Below are 6,726 nucleotides of genomic sequence, written 5' to 3'. Positions count from 1 at the left end.
TTAGAATACTGCTGCAGTATCATTGTACCTGCAACAGATTTCTATGTCATATTCAATAATTTAGAATATTAAAATGCTGAAGCTAGCAGAGGAAGACTAGTTTATCTCAGTCTACAAATGAGAACAAGACCCAGAAAGCAAGAGGGCTTACCTGTGGGTCACACACCTTCTGAGCTTTGTCATCTTTTCATTAGACCTGAATGCCGCCCAGAAAGCTAAAACAAACTTACAGAAGAGTCCTTTGGACTTTAAATATTTTGAAACATTGTGTGCATGCACAAAAGATCAGATTCTCATTCTCATGGGCCCATCACACCATATGTTGTTGTTGTTGTTCAGTCACTAAGTCATGTCTGACTCTGGGACACCATGAACTGCAGCATGCCAGATTTCCCTGTCCTTCACCATCTCCCTGAATTTGCTCAAACTCATGTCCATTGAGTCACTGATGTCATCTAACCGTCTCATCCTCTCTTGTCCCCTTCTCCCCTTGCCCTCAATCTTTCCCAGTATCAGAGTCTTTTCCAAAGAGTTGGCTCTTTGCATCAGGTGGCCAAAGTATTGGAGCTTCAGTTCCAGCATCAGTCCTTCCAGTGAATATTCAGGGTTGATTTCCTTTATGGCTCTGCAGAAAATTATCCACACTCAGTCATAGTTCCCACAGACACTGGCTCACTGCCTTTGGATCTTAGACTTACTTTAGACATTGGCAGGGAAGACTTCACTGTGTTTATCAAAACAATATAAAAGTTACAAGATTTAGCAATATAAAAAATAATAAAATGAAAACAAAAGAGAAGGGGAAGTAAAGCAAGGGGATAGTGGTAAGTATGCTAAATTATTCATTTTAATTAAAGAAAATTAACACTGTGTCAAAGAGCATATCAAGTTATACATTTGTTTATTGTTTAAAAGTCATAATGCTAATCATCAAAAGTCTAAAAAAAAAAAAGAAATCCCAGAAACTGTTTAAAATTGATTATCTTTTAGAGAAGGAACAAGAGGGCCTCATTTTTTTTTTAGACCATTTAATGTGGTATGACTTCTAAATGTACATGTATACTTGTTTAAGTGTAAAACTGACATTCTCATTAATAGGGATTTTGTTAAATAAACCCTGAAATGGAATACTTGCCCTCCATTGAGAGAAATGAAGTTACCCTGTTTATTCTGATAGAGAAGAATGTCCATGATGAAAGGATAAAAGAAGTTAAGTTACAGAATCATATATAAAGCATTGTCTACAAAAATACATACCCCTATCTGTGTGCATTTCTATAGATTTCTATATTATAAAAAAAGATGTGGAAAGACACACACCCAACTCTTAGATTTGAGAAGAGAAGAAATGAAAGAAACTTAAAAAAAAAAACAACTTCTATAAATGCTAACATATTAATCTTTAAGTATTTTAAAATATTAAAACAAATTATAGAACTTAAAAAGTCATAAAAGTGTATGGCTTATTTTGATGATATGTTTCACAAATATAATTTTATCTAAATTTAACACAGACTCATTTAAGTATAATATTAAAGAGAAAAGAAGCTTTCTAAATTATTTATTTGAGTATGTTTATGACTTTTTTCTGGTGGGTTATAAAATAATTAAGTGTATTAAGAAAAAATGTAGAGCGGTTGGATTCAATTTGAAAATAAACAGTGTAATGAAGATTCCTCCTTGGTAACTAATCAATTCTGAAATATAATTTAAAAATCTTGCTTTCAAATAGGTAAAATTTGTCTAACCTAAACATTAAATGAGATAATTATGTGATTTTATTTTTCCCGTCCCCATTAATCCATTTTACTATATTGAGAAGTTTAGTGAATGAATATAAAGTCATAATGAAAGCTATGATGGTGACTATTGTCTTCCATGTTTATTGGTATTTGGGCCAAATCCCAACTGGCCGTGCCCCCTCTCTTTTCCCAAACCAGCTTTGAATATCAAGTTCTTTGTTTAATTAGCTCACTGAGAGCACAAAGAAAAATAAACAGTGAACTGAAATTTGAGCTTTAAAGTATTGAAGGGTTCATGGTTTTGTTTTAGGTTTTTATTTCTGACTTTTGTTAAAAGTAAAACAGAAAAAGAAACCATGAGTTCCCTTAAGATCTTTAGGTGAAAATTGGCAATTTTGAAACAAACGAACAGATTATTTTAGCAATAAAATTCAGACACTCTGTTGTACACCTTAATGTTTCATAATATTGCTTCCATAAAGTTCTCAAATTTGAAAGAAAATAAGGCATACAAAGTTTTGTAATTTATAATAATATATACAATATAGATGACAATACATTCAAGTGGTGTGGAACCATAAGTGTGTAGGATGTGCATATTAATAAATATTTGCAATGTTAGTTTCATTATTTGAATCTGTATATATTTAAATATATTTTTACCTTTTGGTTGACAAAATGTCCTGGAAATTTTTAAAAAAGTATGCTATATGTAATGCAGAGATTAGTAGAATGTGATTTATTGTAGTTTCTTTTGTCTTAAATGTATTAATTCCTGCTTTAAACAGAAAATACAAAATTAAAAGGACAATTTAGAGTCAAATGAATCATGAAACAAATTCTCATATGAGACAAAAAAGAAATTATAGCTTACTGCCAGTATTTTCTTAAAACATCTCCTTTCCAAAAGAAATTACTGAGAGTGGAATAAAGATTTTAATTTCTTTACATTGAGGATTGAGGTTTATGACAAGATAAAGAAGTAGATTCAACATTTATTTTCTCCTCTCCTTCTTTGTATAGATATAGTGAAGTTATGGTCCAAACCTGGTATCCCCTAATATGTGTATTTGAATTTTATCTTCATTCTCTGAATATCATGTCTTAGACTTCCTGAAATCAGCTGTTTCTTCTGTTTTAGATAAAGGCTGTATATATAGTTACACATACACCATCAAGTCACCACAGATTTTTGCAAATAGGTGGAATAATGTCCAACTTTGATGGCTTGGTGACTCCTAAAAGGTATTCACACTTCATTTGGTATTAGCATCAGTATTTCCTAATTCAGGTCATTCTCTCACCTTGCTTCCTCACCCACCAGACACATACCACAGTACCTCTCCAAGTAATATGTATTGTACATGGACACCTCCTTAACAGTGAATTTCCTGGACCATGAAAGCAGGGGACATACCCATCTCCACTGCAGAAAGAATTAGATCTGATTCTTCACTTGCCTCTGTGGATCAAACTGTCCTCCCAAAGGCTGTAAACAAACAAAAAGAAATAGAAGAAGGCAGTGGGGGCCCTGAATTTTAGGTGTATATCCACAAACCATATTACATCTCAGAGTCCTGTCAAGACCCTTGTTTTATGATGAACCGTTGCCTAGACCTTTTTTATTTAAAATTATTTTTCTCATAGTCCTCTCATTTCAGTTGACTTCACTTTAGGGTAAAAATATGTTTGGGAAACTGTTTGCCACTTGTGAATTAGGGAGTATGAAGTATCTTATCTTGAAATATGTGAAGCTAAAATCTTTAATTTCTGAAAACAACTTTGTAACTTTTGTGTAAAGTATTTGTAGCATACTGGTTTATTAGGAATATTAGGAACATAGCAGTTTTCTTGCTTCTCCTCTTTCTTAAACGTTATTTTCTAGTATAAAGTTAGTAAATTATCAGTGTGCTCATCTGAAAATATAGATGGACTTTGAAATGAAATGAAATAGCAATCACTCTTTATCACATCTAGGGAAGAGATTTTCTCATATTTTCAAGTTTCTCATTTATACATTATTTTTATTTGCAATCACTATGTAGACAATTTTATAAAGTGCTGTAATCTACTTGACATTCCAAGTTACTAAAATCTTGAAGTTATTAAATCATTAAAAAATACAAATTGCTCAAGAACATGCATTTTATAGAAATACGGCAATATTTATAAAGAAAAGAAAACTATCATGCATAATGTTATCATACTGTGCCAACAACTGTTAGCATTTTAGTACATTCTTTCCCAGTCTTTTTTTGAGTGTATTTTCCTTTTCACTCAGCTGTGTCCAGCTTTTTGCGACCCCATGAGCCCACCAGGCTCCTCTGTCCATAGGATTCTCCAGACAAGAGTACTGGCGTGGGTTGCCATGCCCTTCTCCAGGGGATCTTCTCAACCCAGGGATGGAAGCTGGATCTCTTGCATTGCAGGCAGATTCTTTACCATCTAAGCCACCAGGGATGTCTTCCTTTTCCATAGTTGATATATACTTCCCTGAAACCTTTTACTTTTGCTTTGTGTTACAGAATTTTCCTATATCACTATAATTTTACATTAAAAATATCTTCTTTAGCATTTTTGATGGCTGCATTGTAGGATACCATAATTTAGTAAACTATTTGAAACTTGACTTTTAAGGGTGTCATTTGTTTGCAAGGAAGCTTTGAGAGGATTTATTTCGTTTGACTATTTAACATGGAAGTTCTTGAAGCAGCAAGTGAATGTAGGGTATACCAGATAACAGGGAACTTAGGAAGGGCTCTGGGGGCAGGGCCAGGTAGCCATGTGTGAAGGAAGGATAGCTGGAGTGAGGGTCGGGGAGGGATTGAGTCCATCTAGCACCGTGAACTGCTGTAGGACACCAATTTGTCTTCCAAGAGTTCTCGTGGCAACAGACCACAAGAGCTGAGTAGGAGTGCCCAGAATTGTTCCAGCCATTTTTAAGTTCAGTTTTATAATCTGAAAGATTGTATTGTAAAGCTGGAGGGATTGACTTCGTCTGCAGCACCTTAGCAAGTTATCAAGCTGTGGCCAGAGAAACTTTTAAATTAAGGTTACTCCAGTGTTTTCCACAAAGACCAAAGGCATCAACATGAGATTACTCAAAGGTCAGCATTGACTCTGGTCTGTTGTAAACCCAGAGGATGAATTTGGCAGATTGAAGGGTTTATCTTGGATAGTGAAACTAGACATATATTAGTATATTTCTTTTTACTGTTACTTTTCCTTCAAATTAGTTTAATATTACCAGGTGTCCTCCACTGCTCTTGTTGGCTATCAAACTATTGTCAGTTAGAAAAAGTTAATCCTTGTAAATTCACCAGTCACTATGGTGTTTTTATAGCTTTGCTGTCTGGGTCCATCCTTCCTTCCTTCCTCCCCTCCTCCCTTCCTTCTTCCCTCCTTCCTACCCCTTCTCCTTCTCTTCCTTCTCTCTCTTTCATTCTTTCTTTTAGGTTCATGTTATAAAATCTATTTAAAGCTAATGGGACTAGAATATGAAAACTAATACAGAAATGTAGATTTCTTTGATGACACAACCTCTTCTCTGATATCTTCATTAGAAAAAAAATAGAGAATTGTCATATTGGACTCTCGGAAGAAAAAAAAAAAAACAAGTAAGAAAGAAAGAAGAAACAAACAGAACGGATACCCACTATGACAAAAGAGAAATTTGGATGGAATTCAGGAATACAGAATCTAGGTGAGAACTAACCTAGGTGAAGATCAACCAGCCTGACTTTTATCTCATGCGAAGGATAAAACTATGTGGAACTTGAAAGGACAGGAACCCACAGGTACCCTTAAGAGACAAGGGAGATGGAGAATATAATAGGCCAGGGAAGCCCAGAATGAGAACTCAGTAGCTTTACAGTTGCCATCTTCAGAACTACAGGCCATGCTCTCAGCCTGCCTACACTTTAGCTGGATGGTACCCTAACAAAAATGTAACACTGAGGCACTTGGCTCCATTTAAGAGCAGTTGTTCACAATCAGCAAAAGGGAGACATGCTCCAGCTATCTCTGGGCTAGTTAAGAAATATGATTATAAAACATGATTAGTGCAACTTACCTTTAGCCATAACTTTAGGAGGTGACAGCTCTGACTTTAATTTGCTGAGGATGACTTGTTGAGTGAAGTGGGAACTTACTACAGGGTCACTAAGACAGTCACACCAGTTAGAGAAGTGGGTGATGCCCAGTGAATTCTGGTTCCCACCATAAATAAGTCCCCGCCATGGATCTTCTGGTTATGGCTCCCTCACTACTAATCACAGATGGAAAATGGACTCAATACAATTAAGCTGTTAAACCACCCTGCTTTCGTTTGGAACTATGTTGTGCCCTTGGGACAGTTTCAGGTTCAAGTAGTGTTAAGTAACAGAATTAAACAAGCAGGGACTGTCATGTGAAAGATAAATAAACTGCAAAGAAAAAAATTACTCCCCTCCCTCCAACTTTACTGAGGTATAATAGACAAATAAGTTGGTAAGATATTTAAAGCATGTGGCATAACAATTTGATTCATATGTTCATTGTGAAAGGATTCACCCCACTGAGCTAATGCATCCATCACCTCAGATACTTACTTTTTTTTCTTTCTGGCTAGGACATTTAAATTTTATTCTTAGCACATTTCAACTATGCAATATAGTGTTATCAACTATAGTTATCATGTTGTACATTAGATCCTCAGAGAAAGACAAATACCTCATGGTATCACTTAAAAGTGGAATCTTAAAAAATTTTTTTCGTAACTCATGGAAACAGGAGAAAAGCAGGTACCAGGGACTAGGATGGGGATAATAGAGATGGGACTAGATCTGATAGACAGAGTGCCTGATGAACTATGGATGGAGGTTCGTGACATTGTACAGGAGACAGAATTCAAGACCATCCTCAAGAAAAAAAAGTGCAAAAAAGACAGGAGTCAAGACCATCAGCAAGAAAAAGAAAAATGCAAAAATTTGTGAGGAGGCCTTGC

General features: G+C 35.1%; 1 long non-coding RNA gene across 1 annotated transcript; it reads right to left on the bottom strand.

The window, feature by feature from the left end:
* Nucleotides 1-574: 574 nt before the first annotated feature.
* LOC122438898 lies at nucleotides 575-5,940 on the bottom strand. Its single transcript, XR_006268684.1, has 3 exons — nucleotides 5,815-5,940; nucleotides 3,160-3,231; nucleotides 575-625 (listed from the first exon to the last, which is right to left on the bottom strand). It is a non-coding gene; the product is annotated as an uncharacterized LOC122438898 (long non-coding RNA).
* Nucleotides 5,941-6,726: the final 786 nt, after the last annotated feature.

This window comes from Cervus canadensis, chromosome 3, assembly GCF_019320065.1.
Source record: "Cervus canadensis isolate Bull #8, Minnesota chromosome 3, ASM1932006v1, whole genome shotgun sequence".
NCBI classification, from domain to species: Eukaryota; Metazoa; Chordata; class Mammalia; order Artiodactyla; family Cervidae; genus Cervus; species Cervus canadensis.
The sequence above is the reverse complement of the archived record's forward strand: the minus strand, read 5'-3'. Positions and strand labels throughout refer to the sequence as shown.